The sequence below is a fragment of the Suncus etruscus genome, chromosome X, assembly GCF_024139225.1.
Source record: "Suncus etruscus isolate mSunEtr1 chromosome X, mSunEtr1.pri.cur, whole genome shotgun sequence".
In the NCBI taxonomy this organism is placed as follows: domain Eukaryota; kingdom Metazoa; phylum Chordata; class Mammalia; order Eulipotyphla; family Soricidae; genus Suncus; species Suncus etruscus.
Window position 1 is genome coordinate 71,617,571 of NC_064868.1, and position 19,722 is coordinate 71,637,292.

The 19,722-nt window shown below is 38.4% G+C and overlaps 1 non-coding gene across 1 annotated transcript; it reads right to left on the reverse strand.

The window, feature by feature from the left end:
* Window positions 1-13,346: 13,346 nt before the first annotated feature.
* LOC125999805 (small nucleolar RNA SNORA51) lies at window positions 13,347-13,480 on the reverse strand. Its single transcript, XR_007492274.1, has one exon. It is a non-coding gene; the product is annotated as a small nucleolar RNA SNORA51 (small nucleolar RNA).
* Window positions 13,481-19,722: the final 6,242 nt, after the last annotated feature.

A 19,722-nucleotide genomic window follows, 5' to 3' on the forward strand; every position in this document is an offset into this window, starting at 1 on the left:
GCTATTTGGAAGTGTTTCTGTTTGTTCAATTTCATGAAAGAGTCTTGCCAAGATTGGCAGTAGTTCCTCTTGGAAAGTTTGATAGAATTCATTAGTGAATCCATCTAGACCTGGGCTTTTGTTTTTGGGCAGACATTTGATTACTGTTTTAATTTCATCAGTGGTGATGGGTGTGTTTAGATATGCTACATCCTCTTCCTTCAACCGTGGAAGATTATAAGAGTCCAAGAATTTATCCATTTCTTCCAGGTTCTCATTTTTAGTGGCGTAGAGTTTTTCAAAGTAGTTTCTGATTACCCTTTGAATCTCTGTCATATCAGTAGTGATCTCTCCTTTTTCATTCCTGATACGAGTTATCAAGTTTCTCTCTCTCTCTCTTTCTTTGTTAGGTTTGCCAGTGGTCTATCAATCTTGTTTATGTTTTCAAAGAACCAACTTCTGCTTTCGTTGATCTTTCGGATTGTTTTTTGAGTTTCCACTTCGTTGATTTCTGCTCTCAGCTTTGTTATTTCCTTCTGTCTTCCTATTCTTGGGTCCTTTTGTTGAGCATTTTCTAGTTCTATTAGCTGTGTCATTAAGCTACTCAGGTAAGCTCCTTCTTCCTTCCTGATGTGTGCTTGCAAAGCTATAAATTTTCCTCTCAGTAATGCTTTTGCTGTGTCCCATAAGTTCTGATAGTTTGTGTCTTTATTGTCATTTGTTTCCAGGAACCTTTTTATTTCCTCCTTGATTTCATCTCGGACCCAATGGTGATTGAGTATGAGGCTGTTTAACTTCCAGGTGTTAAAGTGTTTCTTCTGAGTCCCTTTGGAGTTCACAAACAATTTCAGAGCCTTGTGGTCAGCGAAGGTAGTCTGCAAAATTTCTATCCTCTTGATCTTATGGAGGTATGTTTTATGTGCCAGCATGTAGTCTATCCTGTAGAATGTCCCATGTACATTGGAGAAGAATGTGTATCCAGGTTTCTGGGGATGGAGTGTCCTATATATATCCACTAGGCCTCTTTCTTCCATTTCTCTCCTCAGGTCTAGTATATTCTTGTTGGGTTTCAGTCTGGTTGACCTATCCAGTGTTGACAAAGCCGTGTTAAGGTCCCCCACAATTATTGTGTTGTTGTTGATATTATTTTTCAGATTTGTCAACAGTTGTATTAAATATTTTGCTGGCCCCTCATTCGGTGCATATATGTTTAGGAGAGTGAATTCTTCCTGCTCTACGTACACCTTGATTAATATAAAATGTCCATCTTTGTCCCTTACAACCTTCATGAGTATAAAGTTTGCATTATCTGATATTAGTATGGCCACTCCAGTTTTTTTATGGGTGTTGTTTGCTTGGATAATTTTTCTCCAGCCTTTTATTTTGAGTCTATGTTTGTTCTGACTATTCAGGTGCGTTTCTTGTAGGCAGCAGAAGGTTGGATTGAGTTTTTTGATCCATTTAGCCACTCTGTGTCTCTTAACTGGTGCATTTAGTCCATTGACGTTGAGAGAAAGAATTGTCCTGAGATTTAACGCCATCTTTTTTTCGAAATTTGGTGTGTCTTTGGGGTAGTCTTGTCTTAGATTAGGTCTTTCAGTTTTTCTCTTAAGACTGGTTTTGTGTCTGTGAAGTTTCTGAGCTGTTTTTTGTCTGTGAAGCCATGTATTCTTCCGTCAAACCGGAAAGTGAGTTTTGCTGGGTATAGTATTCTGGGTGAAGCATTCATTTCATTCAGTCTTGTCACAATATCCCACCACTGCTTTCTGGCATTGAGTGTTTCTGGTGACAGGTCTGCTGTAAATCTCAGGGAAGCTTGCTTGAAAGTGATTTCCCCTTTTGATCTTGCTGTTTTCAGAATTCTGTCTCTATCTGTGGGATTTGTCATTGTGACTAGGATGTTTCTTAGGGTGGTTTTTCTGGGGTCTCTTTTGGTTGGTACTCTTCGGGCATGCAGGATTTGATCACATATATTCTTTAGCTCTGGAAGTTTCTCTTTAATGATGTTCTTGACCGTTGATTCTTCCTGGAAGTTTTCTTCCTGGGTCTCTGGGACTCCAATGATTCTTAAGTTGTTTCTGTTGATCTTATCATAGACTTCTATTTTCATCTGTTCCCATTCTTTGACTAATTTTTCCATTGTCTGCTCATTTGCTTTAAGTTTTTGTCCAATCTCTCCTGCTGTATGGAATTGTTATGTATCTCATCTTCCACAGCACCAAGTGTATTCTCAGCTTCTGATACCCTGTCCCAGAGCTTATCCATTTTGTCATTCACTTCGTTTACTGACTTTTTCAGTCCTGTTAGTTGACATGTTATTTCAGTTTGGAGTTTTGTGATTTCTGTCTTCATATTTTCTTGGTTCTTATTAGTGTTCTGTTCAACTCGATCCATGGTTTCTTGGAGTCCGTTGAGCATCTTCCATATTGCTAGTCTAAAGTCCTTATCTGAGAGGTTGATTAGTTGGTTGGTCATTATCTGGTCCTCAGAATTGTCATCTTCATTCTCTATGTCTGATGCTGGCCTGCGTTGTTTCCCCATTGTCACACTTGTATTGTGGGTTTTTCTACGTGTTGTGGTGGTATTCATTGTCTATATGATGCAGGCAGCACACTCCTCTGGCTCCTCCCTTTCTGGATGGGCTGACTTGCCTCTAAGGGAGGGGAGTCCTCCGTGGATGAAGCCTCACACTGGGTCAAATCTTAGGCCCGAGCATGCAACAGAGAAGACAGTCTGGAGAGAAATGTTTGCTTCTGTGATATAGCGCCGTCCTTAGTGTGATTTTTCCTTCTTGTTGCAATGGAGTTCTTTCCTTAGAAAGAGTGCACGGCCACGTAGCAAAGCAGAGCGGCCGTGCTCCGCTGGAGCCTCTTTTTGCCCCACTCGCAAGAGTTTCACGCAAGAGGACAGTAGACAGACATAGACAGGTCACTCTCGCAGTTTTTCACAGTTGGGCCCCACTGGGCCGGTGTACTTTCGCGGATTTTCCCCGCCTGGTGTCACACACAGGGAGCCGGCTTTTGCAAAGCTTTGCCGGTTTTCATGCTCTGTAGTCCTTCCCTGAAAATGGCGTCTGGGCGAGCGAGGTTTCTGGAGCCTCTTTTTGCCCCACTCACAAGAGTTTCACGCAAGAGGACAGTAGACAGACATAGACAGGTCACACTCACAGTTTTTCACAGTTGGGCCCCCTGGGCCGGTGTACTTTCGCGGATTTTCCCCGCCTGGTGTCACACACAGGGAGCCGGCTTTTGCCTTCTTTACACTTTTTAATGCGGCTCTTCTGTGTGCCAGGTGGCCGCTCCAGGAGTCAGGACACTGCTCCTAGCCTCTGTCAGTGCCCGCCCTCTGTGGCTTTCAAAATAAGTTTCAATGTGGTTTTGGTGAGATTTGGCTCAGTTGAAAAAAAAGGTTGCCCACCACTGTTATAGACATATATAAAAGACAGTTAGTAGAACACCTACTTCATCTAAGTAGATGTAGCAGTTGTTGCAGTTTGCTTTGAATTATACAGAAGAACTTGGGCTGGAACAGTACCGCAGCAGTGGGGCATTTGCCTTGCACGTGGCTGACCCAGGACAGACCTCGATTCCATCCCTCATATCCCATTTGGTCCCCCAAGCCAGGAGCAATTTCTGAGCATAGCCAAAAGTAACCACTTAGCATCATCAGGTGTGCCCCCCCACCACCAAAAATGAAGAACTGAAGATTTCACAGACGAGGTGTTGATTTCTGTTCTTGATTATCAAAGTTTAATGAACGTTGTCTTGCTGCAGTCTACAATAGGCCATACACCATAATGGTTCAAAACAGAGTAAGGTGTGTTCTTCAAGGTTGTTTTTAGAATCCATAGTGTACTGTTACAAGTTAAGGTTTTCTAAAGGGAAATACACTTAGGTCTGTAGATTTTTCATCTGTTATTATCATAGGAAAAACCACTTCAGATGTATCAGAAGCATAGGTGGCAGTTTCCAATATTTTGTTCTTTTTAAAATAATCCCTCTGTGTGGATGCTTACAGGGGAGAAACCCTATGTTTGCAGGGAGTGTGGGCAAGGTTTCAGTTGGAGGTCACAGCTCATCAGACACCACAGGACACACACAGGGGACAATCCCCATGTTTGCAGGGTGTGTGGGCAAGCCTTCAGTGACAGTTCATATTTCAGAAAACACCAGAGGACACACTCATGGGAGAAGCCCCATATATGCGGGGATTGTGGACGAGGCTTCATTCAGAGGTCACATCTCATCAGACACCAGAGGACACACTCAGGAGAGAAGCCCCATGTTTGCAGTGTGTGTGTGGGAGAGGCTTCATTCAGAGATCACATCTCATCAGACATCAGAGGACACACTCAGGAGAGAAGCCCCATGTTTGCAGTGTGTGTGTGGGAGAGGCTTCATTCAGAGGTCACATCTCATCAGAAACCAGAGGACACACTCAGGGGAGAAGCCCCATATTTGCGGGGATTGTGGACAAGGCTTCAGTGTGAAGTGGTCTCTCATCTGACACCAGATGACGCATACAGGGGAAAAGCCCCATATTTGTAGGTGAGGCTGTGGGAGAGGCTTCATTTACTAGTCAGATCTCACAAAACACCAGAGAATACACACAGGGGACAAGCCAAAAAAAAAAAAAGAAAAGAAAAGAAAGAAAAATAATAATCCCTCTGTGTTGCAGTGACTGCAGTAAAACATATTATTATCTCTCAGTTCTTTGAAAACTAACTTAAGGCAATCTTGAAATGTGTATTTATCTGTAGATGTCAAAGGCAAATATAAATGCAGAAAAATCTCAAATGTCTAAGATTCTTTGTGAAAGGTGAGGCATTGGACTATGGACTTGAACTGGCCTGGAAAAGTGTAGAAATAATAGACTCATTAATCAGCTGGTCTCTCTGCCAAGCTTGATCTGTAGCTTTTAAGTCAATGACATGATCATTATCTTCCTCTTTTTTCCTTTCCTGCCCATCATCATTGTTCATATCTTCATAGAGACTTCTCATGAGAAATATAAGTAGTTCATATGCATCTTATTGACTGTCTCCTGCAAACTAGTCATTTACCTTCCCAATGGTTAACTATTGGGTTTATATACCTGTGTGTCCTGCACATAGGCTCATAATTTTACCAAATTTTCTGTCACATTCTTTAAGTCCCAATGATTCTGACCAGTTAATATCCTCCTTGTAATGGTTTTGGTAAAATAATCAATAAAACTTGGAATATTACATAGGCATTGTCATATTGATTTCATGTGTTTCCTCAATTAAAAAGTCTGGTGAGAACTGGACCAGTTCCCTCATCTACAGAATCAAGATTATGGAACTGATCATTTCCAATCCCAGTAGTCTCTGCCTCAATGTGAAGTGTTACCATATTGTCTGGTTAACTATTATGGTCACAGTTGGTTTCCTACTCTTGTCCTCTCAAGTAGTCTATAGTGGAAAGAGGCAAGAATTCTTTGCTTTAAACTTTAAACAGTTCCTTATCATGGACCAGTGATTGAATTTCATTGTTTTGGAGAATCCTGATTCTGACAAGGCATAGTGGGACTCAGAGTTTCTTGGTAGGATTGCCATTTGTGGAAACATAAGCATATCCTTTTCATTGAATGAAGAAATTACTAACAATCCATTCATTATCAATTTTAGCAAAATAGGTGAATTAATTATTTTTTTGTACTTGAGTATCCTCTTTAAAGTGTCTTTCTACAGCTGTGTGTAGCTCTCCTTGGGGGTAAATTTGAGAAGTCTAATGAAAATACTGTTAAAGATATAAGGTCCATCAGTGCATGCCCCTTTTCCTGTATTTTAGTAATTGAATTTTGAAGCTTTCTGTGAGCTCATTCAATTATGCCATGTTCTTGCAGATTATAGGGGATACCAATGAGATGTTTGACTTGCCATACTTTGCAAAATTATTGAAAAGTTTTACTGGTGTAGGCAAGGACATTGTCTGTTTTTATAGATTGGGTAATGCCCATGACAGAAAAAATTGAAGCAAAAAGGTACAAAAAACTTTAGTTCTTTCAGAAGTCAACAGTATTGTCCATATAAAATGAGAAACTTGTCCATAACCACATGGAGATTGGGTTTCTTTGAAAAGAAGTTAACATGGGGCCGGGTAGGTGGCGCTGGAGGTAAGGTGTCTGCCTTGCAAGCGCTAGCCAAGGAAGGACCGCGGTTCGATCCCCCGGCGTCCCATATGGTCCCCCCAAGCCAGGGGCGATTTCTGAGCACATAGCCAGGAGTAACCCCTGAGCATCAAACGGGTGTGGCCCAAAAACCAAAAAAAAAAAAAAAAAAAAAAAAGAAAAGAAGTTAACATGTGTAATATCCATTTTCCATAAATCATTTGTCTGAAAACCACAGAGGTTGGCCTTAGCTATATATGTTCTTTTATGCAAAGGAATGCAAAAGTTATATTTATCAACAATATATTTGGCTTGCCTCCATGGAATATGATAGTTCACGTGAAAATGAAAGGCATTTATATAAAGTGTTGCATGTTCCTGGCAGGCAAGAACGAGATCTTATCTGAGTAATGAAAATTGTTTTGAAATGTTTTTGAAAAAGGGCTTTTCATTGCTGAAGCAAATTTTGAACAACCTTGTTATGAGCATTTAAAGAGGCAAAGACAATCCCAGGGAAAAGGCCTACCATTTATGCTGAGTCACCATGTTACACGGGACTCAATTTTCATGGAAGAGTAGGAGAATTATTTTTTGGTTTTTGGGCCAGTGGTGCTCAGTAATTACTCCTGGCTCTGAACTCAGAAATCGCTCCGGGCTTGGGGGACCATAAGGAATGCCGAAAATCAAATCCAGGATCGTCCTGGGTCCACTACATGCAAGGCAAACACCATACCAGTGTGCTATCTCTCTGGCCTCAATAATAAGAGAATCAAAGTGGTAAGTTCCACTTGTTGAGTGGACTTGTAATTTGTAGACACTGTTGTGGTCAGTGAGGGTCCAGTGATACTGACTTTTCCTGATGATGATCCATCAATGTAAACACAGGGTGGCCTCAGGGCTTTTGGCTTGAGTACCTGTCACTACTGGAAAAGTGGTTTTGTTTTCCGAAGTTGTTTCAGAAATCTTGGCCTGTGCATCCTGAATTGTACAGTACATATAAATTATAATGTCATTTAGGATTGATACCAGAATGACCAATATGTTAGTATTTCGGTATTTTAATATTGATTGTTGGAATAAAGAAAGTAGAAATATATATGAAGGAAGGCCAGGGTCTCTTGACCAAAAACCAAGCCATTCTCATATCTTTAAACCAAATAGGAACTAGCATCTATATCCAAGGTAGAATTATCCACTTGAGTAACCACAAAATCACCCCAGAGAACATCTCACCTGTTGTAGACAATGTTTCTGTTTCAGTTGCCAGAGAAGCAATGTGGGGGTCTGAAACCAAATGTCAACACAAGATAGAAGCCAATAAACAGGTGCAGGAAACTTGCCACAAGCTTTCTTTCTTATCACTATCAAAAGATAGCCACAGGTAGATAGACTAGTTGTGGAAACCAAACGTGTTAAAAGTTTCTCCCTGAGACCCGAGGTCTCTATTGGCAAGAGAAAGACCACAACCACCCCCTTGTGTGAAGAACAGGTAGGGGATAAAGTACCAATTCAGAGATACTTCCAGTCTATAAGTGACAAGCATGAGCAAAGAATTATCCCAAATACAGTGAAAACCAATTACTTCAACTCATAGACTTCTCTAAACAAAAACATTTTACAGAGGTCTCAAACTCAATTTACCTGGGGGACGCAGGAGGCAAAGTCGGGGTGATCCAAGTAAGCCTTGAATATTGGGGGGTGTGACCCAAACAACTAAAACAAAACAAAACAAAACAAAACAAAACAAATTCCTCTAGGGTAGGGCCACAAAATGTTGTACGGAGGGTCACAAACGGCCCGTTGGCCGTGAGTTTGAGACCTTGCATTAGAACATTTCTGCAGATAGAATTTAAAGGTATACTTATAACAATGTTGGGAGTTTCCTGGCTAGCCAGGGGCATACAGAAGGAGCTGCCCTAAAACTATAGGAGTCCAGGCTGCCAAATGGCACAGGACATAACTCTTAGTGCAAGTCATAGTTCTCTCTCTGTTCCTGCCCTTATTTGTTGAAGAGCAGAATATTCCAGGAAGTAGGCTTACATGATGGTCTTATATGGACTGAAGATGAGATGAAAAAATGTAAACCATCATAGTTTATGTAATCCTAACATGTGATCCTTACATAACCATGTTATGTAATCTCTGCCTTAAAAGATGAGCTTAGAACAATAAACACGTGGATATTCAGAGACTGACCTCCTCTTTCTTTTCTTTTGAGTTGAGTCGCAGAAGCCCATGCTCTCACTACCTGCAGGACAGGCTAGCGAGATAACAATGCAATTCACAACGAACTGGTTTCATTTTCTTGCATAGAACACACATATCACACCTTTTTTTAACTAACTTCCCCCAAGACATGCTAACTTTCCAAGTCAGCAGTTAAGAAACCACTTCCACAGTGGTTCCACACTCTTGGAATATATATATATATATATATATATATATATATATATATATATATATATATATATATATATATATATTCCACACTCTTGGAATTGTCCTCTGTAAATTTAAAAACAAGTTGCTCTTAGTAAGACAATATTGTATTTAGTTATATCAAGTTATATCAATATTATATCAATATAATAATATATCAATAGTTATATTGTATAACTAAAACTATGTTATTAATTAAATACCTTTAAGACATTTATTTTTCTCTGCAAGGACTCACCAGTCCAAGGTTCTGCTTTTGCAGAACAGAATTGGAGGTGGATGATTAAGGCATTTGGGAATGACTGCAGTGAAATGACTCTATTATTAAGGAAGAAGGAGTATCTAAACAGTTATACAGTCAATAGGATTACCTGCGCATAGGAAGATTGAACATAGGAAACTTAAAGTCCTTTAAGATACACTGGTCAGGCAGTGTATTGGGTCTGTGGATGTGATCTGTGTGACTAGGGGGAAAATGACCTATAAGATTAGGTGAACATGGTCTATGTCACTAGGGGAAATCCCAGGAATTTGGGCTCTATTGTAACATGCCAGATGTTTGCTCTAACAGGTGAACATCTCTCTCTCCCCCAGCTGGGTGGGACTGCCTCAGTGTTCAAGGTTCTCCTTTCAGGGTCTTTGTTCAGTGGGCATGGAAGTCTACCCTGCTAGAGTGGCAATCTCAACAGGGCCCAAACCTGCCTCTGAATTGCCCAAGCTACAACTCTCATTTCTAACCACCATGTAGTCATAGAAATATAAATTATTTTCTAGAAACTATATCTATAATTTATCAGAACCTGTAGATTATATACAAATAAGTTAGACAAAAAATGAAGAACTCTCTCACTATTGTGATTAAGGAGGCAAGGAAGTGAGACCCAAGGTCTATAGTTGACAAGCTGGTATTTTAGGATGTTTAGTAATGCAGAACTGTTGGATGCATAACATCTGAGTATTATTACATCAATTATTTATTTTGAAAAATATATCTTAAAACTATTTGAGTTAGTTGTATAGATTGTATAGATAGATGTATAATATCATTGATATTATAATGATGGAATGTAAAATTCTGCACGGAAACCATTTTATTCTGATTAAAAATGCAATTCAGATCTGCATGCATTAGCCTACAAACATAGGGCCACAGACCCCTTAGCTATGCCAACTACCCCCTCATCTTGGGCCACTGGGCCAGAAAGTCACCAGTTTTGATATCTTTCTTCCACTTGAATCATGCTAAGGATTGGTCTTGCCTTCCTGGAGCTGAATCTGCATGCTCTAGCAATCCAGACCAGAAACTCCGATCCCATAGTTGTGCCTACTTTGCCCTCCTTCCAAGACCTGGGCCCAAAAGTTACCAGTTTGAACATCTTTCAAATACTAGTGAGTCCTGGAGAATACTTTCCAATAACTATCTTCTATTTCCAGGCAGGTAGACTATATAACTTCTTTCTCTCAGACAATATACAGCCTCAAAACGCCATTGGCCCAACAGAGTAATATTGGCATCCTCAAATAACATGCATAATTAGAAAAATAACCTGAAAGGCAGAAGTATACACTAGTTGGTAGACATAATGTGTTGATAGAAACAATTAAAGAGATCACTTCAAAAGTAATGGAGAACCTAAAACTCCACCATTAAAAGCCACATAATGCAAAGAACAAAGGGGAAACTAAGGGGGTGTACTGCATTTGCAGATAGGAAGACAAACCGAGGCAACTCTCCAAGCACTTCAAAACACTCGAGCCTAGTTGATGAGGACTTAAATAGTTAATGTCCTGACAACAGAAATCAAGGAATAGACAATGAAATTAAGAAATCTATAGATGAGAAATTCAAACTCAAAGAGTTCTCTCATCTTTCAGAATATGAGATTCATACAAATAGAATAGAAGGAGCTAAAGAACACATTAGCAAACCATAGTAGCAGAATTGCACAGAGAGATAAACATGTAGACAAACTTGAAGACAAAATACAAGACAGCATTTACAAAGAAGTATAAAAAGAAAAGAGAGAGAAAAAAGAATGGAATAAAATGAAAGGTCCCTAAATAACAAAGTTAAAAGAAATAATTATAAGACTATTAGAAGAAAAGAAAAAGAAAAAAATTATAAGAATACAAGAAGGTGGGCATGAATGATAAGCAAAACAGATAGGGCATTTGCTTAGCATGTGGCTGACCTGTTTTGATCCCCAGCATCCCATATGGTTACCTGAGCCTGCCAGTAGTGAATTTTTTGCAGTTTTATTTTTTATTAGTATCTTTATTTAAGCCCCATGGTTACAAACATGTTTGTACTTAAGTAATGATTTCTGAGGAGTAACACGTGAGCACCAACAGATGTGGCCCCAAAACAAAAAAGTAAACAAAAACAATAAGAATACAAGAAGGTCAAGGACTAAGGCAGATGGGCTTTATGTTAGGCAGTGCCCCGAACAGCATCTCGAGATAAGCGATACACACCACCAGGACTGAGGCAAAAGGGGGCATCAATTTGGCAGAGTCCAGGACAGCATGGAGAGTTAATCAACCCCCACCACCAAGTACTGAAGAGGCAGAAGGGGTTCTAAAATCTTTGGTGGAGCCCAGGACAGTGTCAAGAGGTAAAGGACCCCACCAGCAAGGACTGAGGCAGAGAGGGGAGTTTGCTAGGAAGTGGCCAGGACAGCATCATGAGACTTAATAGGGAAAAAATCCCCAGCTGGAGCTCAATAGAGTGAGATCAGCAAGAACGCCACTATTCTGCTTTGCTACGTGGCTATGCATTTCTTCCAGTCAAGGAACTGTACCACAACACTTAATAAAAGTACCATACATCAAAGTTCACAATGGTATAACTAGACAGAACTCCACTCTTTGTGAATAAAGAAGCTATTTCTAGAGACCCAACCAACTCCTACTACCTACATAATATTTATGATAAGGACTTTAGAGAGGAAATGTTACAAATGTTCAACGAGCTTGAAGAAATGATGGAACAGACAGTTGAGAAAACTCAAGAGGATGTGAGAGTATAAATGAGAAAAATTCAAACAGAAATATCGGGGTGAAAAACATGGTAGGATAAATGAAAACCTCACTGGAAAGTCTCACCAGTAGAGCAAAAGCCTCTGAGAACAGAATCAGTGATATAGAAGATCAGCATCATAAACCTTCATACAAAAAATGATGCTGGGAAAAATTCCTCAAAGAAAGTGAACAGATGACAATAGAACTCTGGGATAAGCTTGATAGAATGGCACACATCACAAAGAATAAGAACAACCAATGCTAGCCTGGATTTGGGGGAGAAATGGGCTCTCATCACTGCTGGTGAAAATGCCATGTAATCCAACCTATCTGGAAAACCATATGAATATTCCTTAAAAAAACTGGAAATTGAGCTTCCTTAAGATCTAGCAATACCACTGCTAAGGATATACCCAAGGAACACAAAAACACAATATAAAAATTACCTCTGAACTCCTATGTTCATTGCAGAACTATTTACAAAACAAAAAGGAGCTGGACAAGAGATTAGTGGCTAAAGAAACTGGTACATTTGTACAACGGAATACTATGCAGCTGTTAAAATGAATTTCTGAATTTTGATATACATGGATGGACATGGACAGTATTATGCTCAGCAAGATGAATCAGAGGGACAGTGATAAACATAAAATAATCTCACTCATATGTGGGAATAAGCAAAATAAGAGACAGTGTGGGGATAATATCCAGAGACAATAGAGATGAAAATCAGAAGGATCTTTCCATAGTAGGTAGTTTGCTACAATGAGTGTAGAGTGAAGTTATATTAGATAAGGTCTAATATGGAAAGGACATTTATGACACCCCTTCATTTGCAGTAGCACAAACAACACTCTCACAAAAGAAAAGCGAGAGGGGGACAGCAAGCAAGAGTGAGTGAGTGCTACTAGGGATATACCCTAGGAACACAAAATTACAATACAAAAATCCCTTCCTCACAGCTATATTCATTGCAGCACCTTTTACAATAGCCAGACTTTGGAGACAGCCAAGATGCCTTTCAACAGATGAATGGCTATAGAAACTGTGGTACATATACACAATGGAATATTATGTAGCCGTCAGGAGAGATAAAGTCATGAAATTTTCCTATACATGAATGCACATGGAATCTATTATACTGAGTGAAATAAGTCAGAGAGAGAGACAATAATCTCACTCATCTATGGGTTTTAAGAGAAAAGATATTTTTGCAATAATTCTCAAAGACAAAAGAGAGGAAGGCTGGAAGGTCCAGCTCCTGACATGAAGCTCACCACAAAGAGGGATGAGTGCAGTTAGAGAAATAACTACATTAAGAACTATCATAACAATGTGAATGAATGAGGGAAGTAAAAAGCCTGTCTAGAGTACAGGCAGGTGTGGGGTGGGGAGGAGGGAGATTTGGGACATTGATGATGGAAATGTTGCACTGGGAAAGGGGGATGTTTTTACATGACTGAATCCCAACTATAATCATATTTGTAATCAAGTTGTTTAAATAAAGGTATTTAAAAAAAGGAGTGAGTGAGTGAGTGAAGTAAAATGCCTGCCACATCAGAGGCAGTTGGGAGAGGGTGAGTGGAAAGGAAGAGGGCAGCAGGTAGAGTTAGAGGAAACCTGTTGACATTGGTGGTGGGAAATATGCACTGATGAGGTTGTTATATATTGTATAACTGTAACTCAATCATGAACACTTTATCCGTGAAAAAAAAGTATTACGATCAACCTTGTAACCATGGTATTTATTTATTTATTTATTTATTTACTTATTTATTTTTGTCCCCAATTCACAATACAGACCAGGCAAAGGGTCTGTGTTGAGGTGTATATGGGGTGCATTTACTGTACCTCCTCTTTCTATACAGTCAGTGTAAAGAACACAGCCTGTCGTAAGAATTGGGAGGCCTTATCTTTTCTTTTTTTTGATTTTTAACATACATATATAAAATATATATTATATATACATATATATATAATTCTTCACCAGTGCAACATTCCCATAACCAGTATCCCAAGTGTCCTTCCTCCCCACCCCACACTGGCCTGTACTCTAGACAGGCTTTCTACTTCCCTCATTCAGTTACATTTTGTTATGATAGTTCTCAGTGTAATTATTTCTGTGACTGCACTAAACGATCCCTGTGGTGAGCTTCATGTCGGGAGCTGGACCCTCCAGTACTCCCCTATTTTGTCTCTGAGAATCATTACACAAATGTTTTTCATTTTCCTCAAAACCCATAGATGAGGGAGACCATTCTGTGTTTATCTCTCTCCCTCTGACTTATTTCACTCAGCATAATAGATTCCATATACATCCATGTATAGGAAAATTTCATTACTTCATCTCTTCTGATGGCTGCATAATATTCCATTGTGTATATGTACCATAGTTTCTTTAACCATTCATCTATTGAGGGACATCTAGGCTGTTTTCAGAGTCTGACTATTATAAATAACGCTGCTATGAATATAGGTGTGAGAAAGGGATTTTTGGTTTGCATTTTTGTGTTCCTAGGATATATCCCTAGGAGTGGTATAGCTGGATCATATAGGAGCTCAATTTTCAGCTTTTAGAGAAATCTCCATATTGCTTTCCACAAAGATTGGACCAGATGGCATTCCCATCAACAGTGAATAAGAATTCCTTTCTCTCCACATCCCTGCCAGCACTGCTTGTTCTCATTCTTCTTGATGTGTGCCAATCTCTGTGGCGTGAGATGGTACCTCATAGTTGTTTTGATTTGCATCTCCCTGATGATTAGTGATGTGGAGCATTTTTTCATGTGCCTTTTAGCTATTTGTATTTCTTTTTTGTCAAAGTGTCTGTTCATTACTTCTCCCCATTTTTTGATGGGGTTAGATATTTTTTTCTTGTAAAGTTCTGTCAGTGCCTTGTATATTTTGGATATTAACTCCTTATCTGATGGGTATTGGGTGAATAGTTTCTCCCACTCAGTGGGTGGTTCTCGTATTCTGGGCACTATTTCCCTTGAGGTGCAGAAGCTTCTCAGCTTAATATAGTCCCATTTATTTATTTCTGCTTTCACTTTTTTGGAAAGTACGGTTTCCTCCTTGCAGATGCCTTTAGTCTCAGTGTCATGGAGTGTTTGACCTACATGTTGTTCTATATACTTTATGGTTTCAGGCCTTATATCTAGGTCTTTAATTCATTTGGATTTTACCTTTGTACTTGATGTTAACTGGAGGTCCAAATTTGCTTTTTTTACAAGTGGCTAACACCACTTATTGAAGAGGCCTTCCCTGTTCCATTTAGGATTTCTTGCACCTTTATCAAAAATTATGTGATGGTATATCTGGGGAACATTCTCTGAGTACTCAAGCCTGTTCCATTGATTTGAGGGTCTGTCTTTATTCCAATACCATGCTGTTTTTAATAACTATTGCTTTGTAATACAGTTTAAAGTTAGGGTAAGTAATATCTCCCATATTCCTTTTCCCAAGCTATTCATGGTTGTTTTTTGTTCTAAATGAATTTCAGAAGTGCTTGATCTACTTCCTTGAAAAATGTCATGGGTATCTTTAGAGTGTATTTAAATTTATAAAAGAACTCTAATTCAATATAAAAACTAAACTAAAATAAAAGAAGGTAAGAAAATGGAAAGGGGAAGAACAAGTAGTGTGATAAATAATAGCAGAAAAATTCCCCATTATCTGAAAAGAACCAGCTCTGGAAATTCAAGGATAAAAAAATAGCAAACAAAATAGAATAAAACAAACAAACAAACAAAAACGCCAAGACACATAGCAAACAAAATGGCAAAAAAGAGAACGAGATGGAAAAACTCTTATTTAAAAAAAGAACATAATAAACTTAACACCAAATAATAATCTCACATAAAAATTGTCCAGGCAAGAAAAGATGGAAATAGCATATTCAATTTACTGACTGAAAGAAAATTTTATCCTAGAGCCTACACCCAGAAAACATCTCATTTATATGGGAGGTAGAGATAAAAATATTCCCAAACAAAAAACTGGTAACATTCACAATAACCAAACCAACTCTAAACGAGCTATTGAAAGGTCACTCATATAAATCAAAAAAACCAATTGTAGAAGCAACAGCCCTACACAATATCATAATACAACATCCTTTTCTTTTAGTAGTTTCACTAAATTCTCCCATCAAAAGGCACAGAGCAGAGGCTTATCAGGAAACAAAACTCATCCACTTGCTGCTTACAGGAAATGCATCTAAAATTTCAGGTTAGTCATAAATAGTCTCAAGAAAGTAGAAAACAATTATGCAAGCCACTAGAAAATGAAAAATACTGGTACAGACAAATCTATGTGAAACCAAATTGCCTTCATCCTCAAGAAAGCAACTATAGACACATATGAACACTACTTATTGCTCAAAGGAATGATAGACAAAGAAATAACAAGCCTGATGACATATACTCACCAAATGTTGGGTCATTAAAGTATGTAAAGCTTTGTTCACAGAGAAACACATTGATGGAAGCATAATAGCAGTGGGAAATTTCAAAATGCCACTCTCACCGGTGGGTAGATTCACTAAACAGAACAAAAGTAAGGACATAATACCCTGAAATGAGAAACCAGGAATAATGGATTTATACAAAGCCTTCCATTCTCAAATTTATGAATATACTTTTTTCTCTAATATCCATGAAACATTCTCTAAAATAGATAACATATTAGGAGATAAATATAACTCACAAAATTCCACAAACATATGTTAAGCATCCTATGGGAGCACAGTGCCACAGAGATAGAGACTGATTATAAAAAAGAAGATGTAGAGAAATTCCAATGCCTGGAGACTGAATGGCTACTTAAAACAGCTGGATCAATGAGGAAATCAAGAACAAAATAAATTGGTTTCTTGATACTAACAATAATAAATAAGTTACCAAAATCTATAGGACTCATCTAAAACAGTATAGCAATACAGGCATACAAAAGGAAGGAAGAAAGGGGTGAAATCAACTACCTAAAATCACACCTTAAATATTTGGAAACCAACAAAAAGGAAACAAAACACTAGTAGAAAAAAAAAGAAATAATAAAAACCAGAGCAGAAATCAATGATATAGAAACCAAGCAAACAATACAAAGAATCAATGAAACCAGGAACTTTTTAAAAAAAAAAAAAAGAATAAACAATATAGGCAAACCATTGACAAGATTCACAAGGGAAAAAAGGAGAAAATGCTCAGTCAGATCAGAAATGAAAGGGGAGTAATGATAACTGAACCCCAAGAAATCCAAGACTTTATGAGAGCTTTCTATGAACAACTGAACTCTGTTGAGCTATAGAATCTAGAATAAATAGACAGACTTCTGGAAATATATATAAATATGCATATGACTGGTAAACAGTGTTAGTGTTAATGAGGACAAAAAAGAACAATCATTCATTTTTGCTGTTGAAAATGTAGTCTAGTCTCTTTTGAAAACAATATGGGTATTCCTCAAAAACTAGGAATTTAGCTTCCATACAGCCCGGTAATTCCACTCCTTTGAATAAATCTCAAGAGCCCAAAACACAATGCAGAAAAAACATCTGCACTTCTATGTTCATTGAAGTACAATAGTCCAAATCTGGAAACTACCGAAGTTCTCAAGAACAGATGACTGGATAAAAAAGCTGTAGTACATATACACAATAGAATACTACTTGGCTGTAAAAAAAAAAAAAGATAAGTCAAGCAATTTGCCGCTATGTAGGAAGATTTGGAGAGTGTCATGCTGAGTGTAGGTAGAGGGAAAGGGACAAAAACATAATCTTTCTTGTATGAGCGAAATAAAGAAACTGTCAGGAAATAATAACTGCCCAAAGGCTATAGAAACAAAGATCTTCAGTAGGAAGCTTACTTCGGGAGTGGAGGAGAAAGAGTAGAGATAGGACAAGAAAGGGAAGACTACAACAATGATGCAAGAAAGAAGTTACTATGGAAGAGGACAGAGGTCTGAAAGGAGGGAAAAGTGCCCCGCAGAGACAGGCTAGGGGTCAGGAGAGAAACGAGAAATTCATGAATGAAAGTGAACACTATGAAGGAAATCATGTTGGAATATTGTATTCCTGAAACTAAACATGAATTATTTTGTTAAATTTGTAATTCATGAGGTTTATTTTTTTAAGTTCAAAAAAATCTAGATTCATGATCATAGAGATAGCACAGGGGTTAAAGAATTTTCTATGCTCAAAGTGGATCCAGGCTTAATTACCTGGCACAACATAAGGCTCCCAAGTCCCACCAGGATTGATTCCTTGGCACAGAGCCAGGAATAAGCCCTGAGCAAAGGTGGGTGTGGCCCTGAAAACAAAAACGCGCGCGCGCACACACACACACACACACACACACACACACACACACACACACACACACAAACCAGACACACACATCTAGAGTAAATGTAAGAAAGCTTGAATTGGGGACTGGAGTGATAGCACAGCGGAAGGGTGTTTGCTTTGCATGCAGCCGAACCAGGACGAACCTGGGTTCGATTCCTGGCATCCCATAAGGTCCCCTGAGCCTGCCAGGATTGATTTCTGAGTGCAGAGCCAGGAGTAACCCCTGAGCACCACTGGGTGTGTCCAAAAACAGAAACAAAACAAAGCAAAACAAAAGCCTGAATTGGAGATCCAGATCCAGGGATATGACTCAGTAGCTATGCACATTGGATAGCCTTAGATTAAAGTCAGCACTGAAAAAAAAGAGAGAAAATAAAAGTATTAATACTTGATAAAAATCGTCTACCATTTAAAACTTTATGATACATTTTTTGATAAAGTAGCAAAGCAACTAAAATATCTGCAATATATTAACAAATGTCTAATACAGCAATGCATATTTGCATTTGGAGGTTGTGAGAAATTCTAACAGGGCCTTATGTATTTGAAGCATGGACCCTACCACTGAACTATATCTTAGGTCACTACAGGTAATATGCAAATAATAATTGGGACCACACAGATAGCACAAGCACCTAATTACAGAATATACATATTGGACATCTATGTTTGATATGCAGCACTGCATGGTCTCCTGAAAACTGAGCCAGAAGTAGACCCTGAACACTGCTAAGTGTGGCCTAATTTTTAAATTCTGTTCTGTGGTGTTTTTTGTTTTTGTTTTTGAGTTATTATTTTATTATATTTTATTTCATTTTATTTTATTGGATGGTGGTGGTTTGGGTCATACCCAGTGGTTTCTCAGAGCATACTCAGTCTCTGTGCTCAGGAGTCATTTCTAGTAGTAGTCAGGAAACCACATGCAATACTAGGAATTTGTACCAGTGTTGGCTGCAGGCAAAGCAAGTGCTTTACATCCTGTACATTCTCTCTGACTCCCTCCTCAATTTGAAGGAGTCAGGGATGTGACTCAGTAATAAAGTGCATCTCTTGAATGTTTATAATGTCATAGATCCAATCCTGGGACTACAAAATTTAGAATATAAAACAGGACCAAGATTTTTGGGGCATATGGCAGCTCAATTCTGAATTTACTGAAGACTTTTCATACTGTTTTCCACAGGGGTTGAACCAGACAACGTTCTCCCCAGATGTGGATAACAGTTCCTTTTTAACTACATCCTCACCAACATAAATTGTTCCTACTATTTTGTTATCTATGCCATTCTCACTGGAGTGAGATAGATCATTGTTTTCTTGATTTGAATTTTCCTTATGATAAGTGATGCTAAGAATTTTTTCATGTGCCTACAATTGATCCACCTGTCTTCCTCTGAAAAGTGTTTGTTTATGTCCTATTCCCAAATTTATCTACCCCAGGACAGGAAAAACACTTATCCAAAAGAATGAATGCACATTGCTATTCATTGCAACACTCTGTACAATAGGTAAGAGTTAGAATGATCATAGATTCCAATAGATGAATGAGTAATGAAGCTGTGGTACATATATACAATGTAACACTATATAGCAGTAAAGAATGATGCAATAATGCAATTTTCTGCAACACAGATGGAACTAAAAGATATTATATTAAAGGAAGTAAGCCAGATGTAGAAAGATAAATACAGGTTTATATCACTTATATGTAGTATTTATAATAACTGCATGAAAAAATGCAATGGTTTAAATGCTGATTATCAAGAACACTCTAGGTTCCAGAGTATAGTAAGGAAAAGGAAAAA